The 12,250-nt window shown below is 47.0% G+C and overlaps 1 protein-coding gene across 5 annotated transcripts in view; it reads left to right on the plus strand.

The window, feature by feature from the left end:
- The first annotated feature begins 795 nt into the window (after positions 1 to 795).
- DNAJB6 (DnaJ heat shock protein family (Hsp40) member B6) overlaps positions 796 to 12,250 on the plus strand; it is a 48,047-nt gene continuing 36,592 nt past the window's right edge. For 2 of the 5 annotated variants that reach the window (XM_066385649.1, XM_066385645.1), the window contains exon 1: positions 796 to 943. The gene's annotated coding sequence lies outside the window, so the exon portion shown is untranslated. Of the gene's footprint in view, positions 944 to 2,020; positions 2,088 to 11,719; positions 11,878 to 12,050; positions 12,096 to 12,250 lie in introns of those variants that run through there. The other 3 variants (XM_066385647.1, XM_066385646.1, XM_066385648.1) reach the window with 3 other exon arrangements.

The following is a 12,250-nucleotide window of genomic DNA, read 5'->3' on the forward strand; positions in this document are numbered from 1 at the left end:
GGCCCGAGTGGGCCGCGAGTTTGAGACCCCTGGACTAGAACCACGGTAAGAGCCCCAATATGAAGGCTATTGTCAGCAGTTGCACATCCGAGTGTCAAGTGTCAAGGGTTCAGATGAGCGAGGCTGGGCAGGTCGTGTTAGCTGAGAAGATGGCTGCGAGATAAGGCCCTGGAGCCGGCCACCGTAGCACTTAGGGTGCAGAGGGGAGCACACGGCAAGCGCTCATTTCCTAAAGAGCCGTGATTAGGCCACCGGTGCTCGGTGTCACGTGGGAGACGGCAGACACCTAGGTCAAGAACCGACCTCTGACCTCGCGCTGCACTTCGGCCACCACAACTGAATTACGGGGCGTGTTGACCCAGTCGACCCTACCGACCCAGGGTCACGGGTGACACAGGCTTCCAGTCCGACCCCACTTCCACGGGATCAGGGGTCACGGTTCCTAATCTGACCGCGGGTCCCCAGGGCCAGGGAGTCATTCTTTAGTCCGGCTGCACCTGGCGCAAGCTCCACACCGGTCTGCCACGTGGGACCCGTGGTGACCCAGGAGCGGAGGCGAAGGGACAGGAATCGGCGCTATCCTAATGTCCGGCCTGAGGACACACACCACGCGCCAGTTTTCTCTGGAACAGCAGCCAGGCCGCCCCGGGGGTGGGGAGGGCAGGGGGGGGCGGGGACTCAGCAGGAACTAGCTCTCCGCCGGCGCCTCAGGGCCGAGAACCTTCGGGAAATGCAAGGGCGGGCGGGGCGCATGCGCGGCTTCCGGTCGGGCGGAAGTGGGAGCGGCACGCCGCCGACGCGTGACGCAGTTCCTGTTTGTTGTTGGAGAAAGGAGAAAGGAAAGCGCGAGGAGCCTCCGCCGTCATCAGCGTCGCCGCACCGGAGCCGAGGAAACCGGGCTGTTGTCCCGCCGCGCCCTCCCGCCGCAGGCTCCGCATCCTCGGTGAGGGCCGCGCTGGCGACCGCGTGTGGGTCCGGCGCGGGCGAGTGTGGGGCCGGGCGCGACGCGGAGTCCAGGCCGGTCGCCTTCCCGCCTCGCCCGGTGTTCCCGGCCCGCGCCGGCGGTTGGGCCGAGGCTCGTGCGGGCGGCGGGCAATGGGGGCGTCTCGCCGGCCGAGCTCGCTCCGCGTCCCCCCCACCCCCACCCGCGAGCGGCCGCGGGTTCCCGGACGCCGCGAGTCCGGGCCTGGGCAGCGCGTTTTCTAGAATAAACTAAAGTTTGTAGCACTTCTGCCAAAGTAGGGACGGCAGGCAGGCAGGCCGGCCGGCTGGGAGTGCCGGGGGCGGGCTCGGCGACGCTGCGGGTGCGCTTGCCCGCGGGGAGGCCACGGGTGGGAAGGTCGCCGCCGCCGCTCCGGGCCGCCCCTGCGGCTTTCAGCATTTTCGTTCCAGTTGTGGATGCCGAGTCAGATTTTGTGGGCGGACCTTTTAATTAAGGCTGCGGTTGACGTAGTAGACGAGTTGAATGACCAAAAGAGGGAAAGATAAACCTTTCTCATTTGAACTTGTTTGCTGATCTTCCGGTTATTTAAAAAAAACTTATTTTAGAGGGAGACAGACAGACGTGAATTTGTTGTTCCACTTATTGATGCATTCTTTGGTTCCTTCTTGTCTGTGCCTTGACTGGGCGTCCAACCCCACAACCTTGGCGTGTTGAACAGGCTACAGCCAACTAACTAGGACTGTTGTTCTTCAGGTTTAATTAGTTACAGTTGTAAAAAAAAATTCTTGCGAACATTAAAAATATATATATTTTAAGGGATCACATACTTCTTCCCTTCCTCATCTTCCCTGGTCCACCCCACCCCCTGATTCTCTGGGAGGTTCAATACCACTTGTATGGTTTTCCAATAAGAGGCTTCGGCTCCTGTGCCCTTGGGACTTTCTTTGCATGTTCCAATGAAAAGGTGATAGCGCTCTGTGCACACGGCTTGATGAGCTGGGGAGTTTTTAGATGATGCAGAACATGGATTTGGGGAGGTGCTGATGACTTGCCAGGAAGTGGGCGGGGAAGAAATGGGCTTAGTGTGGAGCTGCAGGAAGTGAGGAAGTAGGGGGACACAGAGCCTTTTTAAAAAGAATGTCAGGTAAGTTCAGCCTTCTCTTCAAAATATCAGTGTTTTTTAATCCTGGATTTGGAAGTGGTTTGTTTGGAAGGTATTTCTGGCTCCAGGACAGGGTGGGGGGGGGGAGTATTGAGCAATGACTGAGTTATGGATAGGGAATTCAACTCTTGAAAGTTGGAGCTAAGTGGCCTACAATAGCTTTTCTCTTTAAGCAAACCCAGTTTTTTTAGGTGGTAGAACCAAGAACATTTTCTCTTGTAATCTATTTTGGACAGTTTTAGAGAGATGGGGGGGGGGGGAGAGGCATTCATTTCTTGTTCCACTTAGTTGTGCACTCACTCATTGGTTGCTTCCCAAATGTGTCCTGTCCTGCCCGCAATCTTGGTCTTTTGGGACCAATCTTTGACTGAGCTAACCAGCCAGGGCCTTTGGCAGATTATTTATAATTCATTTTTTCAGGATTGTCATGCAATCCTGACCATGTCACCTTAGTTGGTGTTACCAGTTTCTTGCTTTGGGGCAAAGGTCACTGCCTGGTTGGTTAATGTTTAAGGATGATTGCTCATCCTTTCTGATGTCTTGTTTCTAAGGAGTAAGTGAATTAGAATCAGCCCTTGTATTTGTAAGTTGATATTTTAACAGGATTTAAAAAATGATTTCTTTTTGCCTTTTCACTTGGACTTGATTCTAGAATTTAGGATGATGGTGTGTTAAAAATCTGGTTTGGGCCTGACCAGACGGTGGCGCAGTGGATAGAGCGTCGAACTGGGATGTGGAGAACCCAGGTTCGAGACCCTGAGGTCACCAGATTGAGCACGGGCTCATCTGGTTTGAGCAAAAGCTCACCAGCTTGGACCCAAGGTTGCTGGCTTGAGCAAGGGGTTACTTGGTCTGCTGAAGGCCCACGATCAAGGCACATAGGAGAAAGCAATCATTGAACAACTGAGGTCTCGCAACAAAAAACTGATGATTGATGCTTCTCATCTCTCATTGTTCCTGTCTGTCTGTCCCTGTCTATCCTCTCTCTAAAGAAAAACCAAAAAAAACCCGCCCCAAAAAATCTGGTTTGGTTTAAATTTATCTAGGACACCACCTCGTGGTGCAGGGCAGGTAATTGCAGGCTTATTAAGGAACTATGAGAGGATTAATGAGAAGACTGAACAAATAATGTAGTTTCTCTTTGAATAGAATTTGAGAGAACTTAAAACTCAATAAAAGGGAGAAGGCCAGCAAAGTTGAAGATAAGAACAGTGATAGAAATGATAATGTAGAATGGAAAGACAATTTTAAAGCCTAATTGGAGAAGTGACTTAATAGATAAGTCAAAATTGGTCAAAATTCAATGATTTTTTTGTGTATTGATTAGGTGTTTTTCCAAACTTTTTTATTTAGGACTTCTGAAATCACAGCTGACCTCTTTTGTTTTAATAGCCTGCCTAAGATGTAAATATTTTTTAAAGATTGTTATTTATTTATTTATTCATTTGGGGGGGGAGAGAGAAAGAAGGGGAGGAGCAGGAAGCATCAACTCCCATATGTGCCTTGACCAGGCAAGCCAGGGTTTTGAACCGGCAACCTCAGTGTTTCCAGGTTGATGCTTTATCCACTCTGCCACCACAGGTCAGGCCAGATGTAAATTTTAAATATTTATTTTTAAGGTGGAGGAATTAATTTCTGAAAAAAATAACTTCTAAGGTTTATAGTATATGTCAAAGCAGAGATTCTGTCTTTATATTCTTTGTCTTTGGTGCCTTATTTCAAAAGTTATATCTTATGTTAGGCATCGTTTGGTTTTCTCTTTAGTTTTATTACCTTATCTAAAGTCTTAAGGGATTTTCTGCCATTCTAAATGAGAAACAATGGCAGCCGTTGGTTATGGCTGTGAGGTGGTAGAACTATGTATCAGTATATTCAAATACTCCAGCTATGTTAGGAATCTTTTAGTTTTTTGTCCTCCCCACTGACAGCCATCTGTTCTTTGCGCCTGTTTCTGTGGTTTTGTTTATTCATTTGTTTTGTGTTTTTAGATAGCACATATACTATATTTTTCCATGTATAAGACCCTCCCATGTGTAAGATGCACCTTAATTTTGGGGTCCGAAATTTGAAAAAAGAAATGTATTATAGGGCCTGACCTGTGGTGGCGCAGTGGATAAAGCGTCGACCTGGAAACGCTGAGGTTGCTGGTGCAAAACCCTGGGCTTGCCTGGTCAAGGCACATATGGGAGTTGATGCTTCCTGCTCCTCTCCCCTTCTCTCTCTCTCTCTCTCTCTCTCTCTCTCTCTCTCTCTCCCCTCTCTATAATGAATAAATAAAATCTTAAAAAAAAAAGAAATGTTATTGAATTCAAGTTTTATTCATCATAAAATTCAGACAACTCATCACTGTCAAAACGTCTATCCCTTAGCTTGTCCTCATCTGTATCTGATAACAAATCACTGTCTTCAACAATGAGCACAAAAACAAGCGCGAAAAAGTGGGAAATGCAAGTAAAAAAAACTACAACCACTGTATAAGACGCAACCAGTTTTTAGAATCCAAATATTTTGGAAAAGGGTGCATCTTACGTATGGGGGGGAAATACAGGAAGTGAAATTGTGGTGTTTGTCTGACTTGTTTCACTGAATCCAGTACCTTCTAGGTGCTTCCGTGTCACAGTGGCGAGATTTCATTCTTTATGGCTGAGTAGTATTCATTGCGCACATGCACCACTATCCATCCATTCTTCATCAGTGGATGGCTACCTAGGTTGTGTCCATATCTTGCCTATTGGATTAGTAGGCTTAGTTATAAGTGTCAGTTGCCTTTGGAAGGGTGATTTCCTCAGGCAAAAGGTGATTTTGTGCCCTTTAAAATGCTCATTTAGCCCTGGCTAGAGTGGCTCGGTTGGTTGGAGCATCGTCTTGAAGTGCAGAGGTTGCTGGTTCGATCCCTGGTAAGGACACATACAGGATCAGATGTTCCTGTCTCTCTCCTGCTCTCTCCCTTTAAAAAAAATTTTTTTAAAAAAATTTTTATTTATTTCAGAGAGTAGAGACAGACACAGAGAAAGAGAGAGAGGGAGGAGCAGGAAGCATCAACTCCCATATGTGCCTTGACCAGGCAAGCCTAGGGTTTCAAACTGGCGACCTCAGCATTCCAGGTTGATGCTTTATCCACTGTGCCACCACAGGTCAGGCTCTCCCCTTCTTTCTAAAAGTCAATAAAAAATAAACATTAAAAAAAGTAAACATAGGCCCTGGCCGGTTGGCTCAGCGGTAGAGCTTCGGCCTGGCGTGCGGGAGTCCCGGGTTCGATTCCTGGCCAGGGCACACAGGAGAAGCGCCCATCTGCTTCTCCACCCCTCCCTCTCTCCTTCCCCTCTGTCTCACTCTTCCCCTCCCACAGCTGAGGTTCCATTGGTGCAGGGATGGCCTGGGTGCTGGGGATGGCTCTGTGGCCTCTGCCTCAGGCAGTAGAATGGCTCTGGATGCGACAGGGCAATGCCCCAGAGGGGCAGAACATCGTCCCCTGGTGGGCATGCCGGGTGGATCCCGGTCGGGCGCATGCGGGAGTCTGTCCGACTGCCTCCCCGTTTCCAGCTTCGGAAAAATGGAAAAAAAAAAAAGTAAACATAAAAAAAATGAAAATGCTTATCCTACCCTTTCCGCCAAAAGCATTAGTGTTTGCCTCATGTGCCTGTGCTTGGGCAACCTTGTGCACTTCCCATGACAGGCCTTGGAGCTTGGTGGTTTTCCGTTGTGCCTGCAGCGTTGCCCCCAGCTGGAGTGCTCAGACAGGACTGCTTGAGTTGGACTCTACTTCCTGGTTTGTCTGCATTCTGATTTCCCTTCTTCAATTGAATCTAGAGTTTAGGAAAGTTGGAAAAAAATATTTTCGCGCGCGCACACACACACACACACACACACACACTCACTCACTCTACCCTGGCTGGTTAGCTGAGTTGGTTAGAGTGTTATCCAGAGATACCAAGGTTGCAGGTTTGATTTCTGGTCGGGGCACACACTGGAAGCAACCAGTGAATGTACAGCTAAGTGGAACAGCAAATTAATGTTCTCTCCCTCTCTGTCTCCCACCTGCCCTCCCCTCTCCTGTTAGATATACAATGTGTCTAAAGTCATGGTGCACTTTTATTTTTTTTATTTTTATTTTTTTTATTCATTTTAGAGAGGAGAGGGAGAGAGAGAGAGGAGAGACAGAGAGAGAGAAGGGGGGAGAAGCTGGAAGCATCAACTCCCATATGTGCCTTGACCAGGCAAGCCCAGGGTTTTGAACCGGCGACCTCAGCATTTCCATGTCGACGCTTTATCCACTGCGCCACCACAGGTCAGACCATGATGCACTTTTGACTGGTCACAGGAAAGCAACAAAAGACGACAGAATTGTGAAATCTGCACCAAAATAAAAGGAAAACCCTCCCAGTTTCTGTAAGATGATGTGGCAGCATGTGCGCATGCGCAGATGACGACGTAACACCGTGTATACAGCGGAGCAGCCCATGGCCATGCCAATCGAAATGTGGACAGTACAGAGGAAAGTTCAGTGTGTTCAGTGGCTCGCTAAATTTGAATCTATGACCAAAGTGCAACGTGAATATTGGTGCGTTTATAATGAAGTGCCACCACATAGGAATAACATTACTCGGTGGGATAAGCAGTTGAAGGAAACTGGCAGTTTGGTGGAGAAACCCCGTTCTGGTAAGCCATCAGTCAGTGACAAGTCTGTAGAGGCTATACGGGATAGCTACCTAAGGAGCCCTAAAATTTGTGCGTGAGCCCACATCGAACTGCACTGAATAGGTATGAAACTGGGAGAGTTTTCCTTTTATTTGGTGCAGATTTCACATTTCTGTTGTCTTTTGTTGCTTTCCTGTGACCGGTCAAAAGTGCACCATGACTTCACGGACACACTGTATATATGTAACATACAGTTGAAGTTCACAAATATTAGAGACAGAGCTCTTGTGATGTGTTCTACTTTATTTTTATTATTTATTTTTTGTATTTTTCTGAAGCTGGAAACGGGGAGAGACAGTCAGACAGACTCACGCATGCGCCCGACCGGGATCCACCCTGCACGCCCACCAGGGGCGATGCTCTGCCCACCAGGAGGCGATGCTCTGCCCCTCCGGGGCATCACTCTGCCCCAACCAGAGCCACTCTAGCGCCTGGGGCAGAGGCCAAGGAGCCATCCCCCAGCGCCTGGGCCATCTTTGCTCCAATGGAGCCTTGGCTGTGGGAGGGGAAGAGAGACAGAGAGGAAGGAGGGGGTGGGGGTGGAGAAGCAAATGGGCGCTTCTCCTGTGTACCCTGGCCGGGAATCAAACCCGGGTCCCCCGCACGCCAGGCCGACGCTCTACCGCTGAGCCAACCGGCCAGGGCCTGTTCTACTTCATTTTAATGAAAGGAATCTAATAGGTGACAGTGGTCCCTATCTATTCATGAAGCCAGTAACTTCCTTGTGTTTCAGGAATGCAGGGGATATTGGGTAAAGACAAATATTTAAGTAGGTGATCTGTGATAAGGAAGGTCATGTCTATATTTGTTTCTCTCCTACCTGTGTATTTGGTCTGAGAGTCATCAGGTAATAAAAGGACACCTGGGAAGGTGCTCCAGATTTTTTTCTTTCTTTTTTTTTTTAAAAAAATTATTGATTATAGAGAGAGGGAGGGAGTGAGAAAAAGAAAAAGGGAGAAACTTCAGTCTGTTCCTGTACATGCCCTGACTGGAATCATACTTGAAACCTATGCGTCTTGGAAAGACGCTCTAACCAACTGAGCTACCTGACCTTCTTCTTAAACTTCTTGCCTACTTCTGTTTCAGTAGTAGTGCAAGAAATCAGTTTGACGCCTCAACATGAATCAAACATTTAAAAAACATTGTACTTAAAATTGCCTTTTTTCTGGGTTCATAGAAGTAATATGTATTTAACTTGTTTTCACTAAAGATAAGGAATGTCTTCAGTAGACATATGGCCTTTCAAATATGTTACTTAGAACAGTGTACAATGAGTACAAATCTGTGTGTGGGTGATAATGAAAGGCTTTCTGGAAGAAGAAACTCATTCCCCTTGCTTCAGCTCCATTTTCAAAGTGGAGTCTTGGGTTAGAAAGGAATGAAGGAATGTTTTTGTTTAGTTTTTTTGTTTTAGCACGCAGAGCAAGGTTTCTTCTTCAATTCTAGATGGAGAGATACTTGAGAAAGGTGTTGTGGGTGAATGAGGGTCACTTTTGTCCAATAAACACCTTATTGGTGTGGATGATCAAGATTTGGGAGATGGAGTAGCAGAAGGCCTCAGATATGGAGATATCTTTTTTTTTTTTTAATTTTATTCATTTTAGAGAGGAGAGAGAGTTAGTGTGTGTGTGTGAGAGAGAGAGAGAGAGAAAGAGAAAGGGGGGAGGAGCAGGAAGGATCAACTCCCATATATGCCTTGACCAGGCAAGCCCAGGGTTTTGAACCTGTGACCTCAGCATTTCAGGTCAATGCTTTATCCACTGCGCCACCACAGGTCAGACAGATATGGAGATATCTAAGCCCCCACACCAAGCTTGGGAAATTTAGGGACACTGTAAGGCCTCAGAGTGATATGTTTTTAACAGTTGTGTTGGGCACATACACTATTTTTTGTTACGAACACGATGCTTGGAGGTAGCTAGGAGGTTTGGGATCCTGTAGTGTTCTTTTAATGCTTTTTCCACTGAGACACAGGAAACAGAAGTTAAGTGATGGTGGTTCTGTTGGGAAATGTAGGCACTTTTTTTCCTCAGACTTAACAAGAGTGACCTAGACTTAATTATACAGAATTGTACTTTCTAGAACTCTAGTAATAAAATGTGTAAGTACACGTAATGATGGTTTAATTCAGGGGTAGTCAACCTCTTTATACGTACCGCCCACTTTTGTATCTCTGTTAGTAGTAAAATTTTCTAACTGCCCACCGGTTCCACAGTAATGGTGATTTATAAAGTAAGGAAGTAACTTTACTTTATAAAATTTATAAAGTAGAGTTACAGCAAGTTAAAGCATATAATAATAATTACTTACCAAGTACTTTATGTTGGATTTTCACTGTTTGGCAGAATAAATCTTTATAAAACAACTTACTATAGTTAAATCTATCTTTTTATTTATACTTTGGTTGCTTTGCCACTGCCCACCATGAAAGCTGGAACACCCACTAGTGGGCGGTAGGGACCAGGTTGACTACCACTGGTTTAATTCATCTGTATGGTAATTGGAGATGTGCAGCTGATTGAACTTTGGGAGTTGGAACTTGTGTTCCATGTGTTGATACAATGGTCTGCACTGGCTACAGTGCAGGCACCAGTTGGGAGGTGGCGCATGGACTCCAGCCTTCCCCAATGGTGGGTACCCTGGTTCATTTGCGTATCTATTTGGGTGGCCAAGAGTGGACCCTAGGAGTTAGAGAGGGTAGAGTGTTAATGTGCAGACTGGGAAGAAAAGCGTTTCCCACTTAAGTCAGCTGTGTTGGGAGGACAGACTGCAGATCATGGGGCTCGCTGCTGCATTGGAGGGACAGCTGGGAAGTGAAACGCTAGTGAAAACTGGTTGTATTTGTTTGGGGTGACCAGTGAATGGCTCTAGGCTTCTTGAGGGGAAGACTAGATTAGGATATGTAGAATTTAACAGTTATTGGTTTGCAGTCATATTTACTTAAAGATTTTTAATTGATTTTAGAGAAAGGTGAGAGAGAGAGAGAGAGAGAGAGAGAGAGACGGAAACACAGATCCATTTCCATATGTGCCCTGACCGAGTATTGAACCAGTAACCTTAATGTACAGGGATGATGCCCTAACCAACTGAACTGTCCAGCCAGGGCTGCAGCCACATTTTCATATTTTGCTAACTTGGCTTCGTTAATCAAAATTTACCTTGGTAAGTGGACAAGAGGCTTTGGGTCTTCTTGATCACCCATTGGAATATGAGGGAACTTGAGAAGCTCCCAGACATTCTGTAATTAAAAGCTTTGTTCTGTGTACCCACCAATTTGGTAAGCCACCTTATTCTCTGCCAGGGACTGTGTTGCTGAGATCTAGAGATTGAGTGGTGTGGGTCCTGCCCTTAAGGACCTTGTGGTCTAAAAACATTTTTAAAAACCTCAGGGATGTGTGATGATTATTGTAAAGGAAGGTACATGGAGCATGTCCTCAGGAGAGATGAAGTAGCTTAGCATTGGGGTGAGGGTAAAAATGCATCTGGGGGGGTGCGGGCTTAGGGGCTCCTGGCAAGGTGCACACAAGAGCACTGTCTGGAGTCTCCATGGGGAGGATGCAGTGCTGTGGAGCAGAGGATGGTTTTCTCTGGAAGGTGCTTTGGGGAGTACACTAATGAAATTTACTTCATTTCATTTATACTTTTTAATTAATTTTTTAGGGGGAGAGAGAGAGACATCAATTTGTTGTTGCACTTATGAATTCATTGGTTGATTCTCGTATGTTACTGTAGAACCTGCAACCTTGGCATGTTTGGGATGACACTCGACCCAACTGAGCTACTGGGCCAGAGCTTACTTCATTTTAATAGTTACATCTTGTTGAAGAAGAAATAACTTAGCATTTGTAATCTGTGACTTTTGTGATTATTACACTGTGCCTGTTAATAAAGTCAGTTTTTAAAAATGTAAACATAGTAAAGGAGATATGTGGAATAAGACTTGGAACAGAAATTGGTAAAACCTACTAAACTGTAGGAAATAATAGCTGAAGGGTTTGAATAACAGACTTAATGTGTGTTGTTGAGCTGTTCTGTAGTGGTGTGGTCGATAGATGTGAGGGTCTGACATTTGTTTCATTGAGAGGATGTTGATAGGAGAAACTGGTGTCAAGGTTTTGATTGGTTGGAGTGGGACAACATAACCAAGGTAAGTTTATGGGGCAGGCTGGGCTCATAATTGCATGTGGTCTGTTTCCCAGGAGAGGTAACAGGGACTAGTCTTCCACCTTATGTTGGTGACCACTGGACTGTTCCTGTAGTGTCGGTGTTGGGTTCTGGGTACTAAAAAGTTATAGCCTTGGAGCTTGCTCAGAGCCGGGACAGGACAGTATTCTTAGGAAGAACAATAGAAGTGTAAGGGTGTATCAGCATAGAGAGTAACAAGTCCATGGAGTGTCTCCCCCTGAATGCTAACCATGTGGGGGAGACACTCCGCCTGTGCCCTGGACCTAAACAAGGACCAGAGGGGGACAGTCCCTGGAGCCTTGCTGGGCTGTCTAGAGAGGTCCTCTTAACTGTCCAGATGAAGGGTTGCTCCTGGAGCATGTGCAGTCAGAGCAGGTAGTGCTCGAGAGGTTCCCGTAGTTGGGCGCTTCGGGAGGCGGAGTGTGTTTGAGGTGACTTCCAGGCACTCATTTAACAGGACCTGCTCACACTGCTGCACCTGGTCTGCATTGCCTGAGGCCCAGACTAGTCCCCAAGAGGAGTGTCTTCTGTGCTTGCGAGAATGTTGGCTCCCCACTATCTGTTGCAGATGTGGTTTGTAGAAAGGCAGGTAGTGAGGCCCTGGTTCTGGTGCTGGGTATGTGCACGGTTCCCTCTGGGTCCCCACTGCTCTATCAGTTTTGTTCCCTTGTCCTTTTGACATGCTGCACTTGTTTGTTTTGACTTATTTTTAATTCATTTTCGCTGTACAGAGAGCTGTATGGGTGACACAAGGGTTTTCTATCCCTTCCCCCGCTTTCCTCACTGCACCAGCTTGCATAGACATTAGAACTGCCACCGGACTCTTGACTGCAGACTTATATCCCACCCAGTTTTCACAAATGTCCTTTCCTGCCAGTCCGGAGCTCAGGTGGGTGGCATTTAGTTCTCTATTCTTAGTCCCCTCCAAGCTGGTGTACTCTGCTGTATTTCCTTGTTTGTCATGAGCACACCAGTCAGTTTTGCCAGCTGCTTTATTTTCTTGCCTGACTGCATGGCCGAGGCTTGTCCTGTGTCGTTTCTGTTCCAGACTGACCTGGCAGGAGCAGCACAGTCAGGCTTTATTCCACCTGCTGCCTCCCAGGAAAGGTGAGTGTTGAGGATGTCTGCAGCACTGTGCACTGGACTCTCGCATGCCCAGTGTCGTTGTTGCTGGTTTTGTCCAGTGCTGTTGTGGCGTCTACGCATGGACAGGCTTGCCGTGGCTTTGCGAGGGGAAGGTGTGCTACTGCAGTGTGTTGGGG

This window comes from Saccopteryx leptura, chromosome 5 (assembly GCF_036850995.1).
Source record: "Saccopteryx leptura isolate mSacLep1 chromosome 5, mSacLep1_pri_phased_curated, whole genome shotgun sequence".
In the NCBI taxonomy this organism is placed as follows: Eukaryota; Metazoa; Chordata; class Mammalia; order Chiroptera; family Emballonuridae; genus Saccopteryx; species Saccopteryx leptura.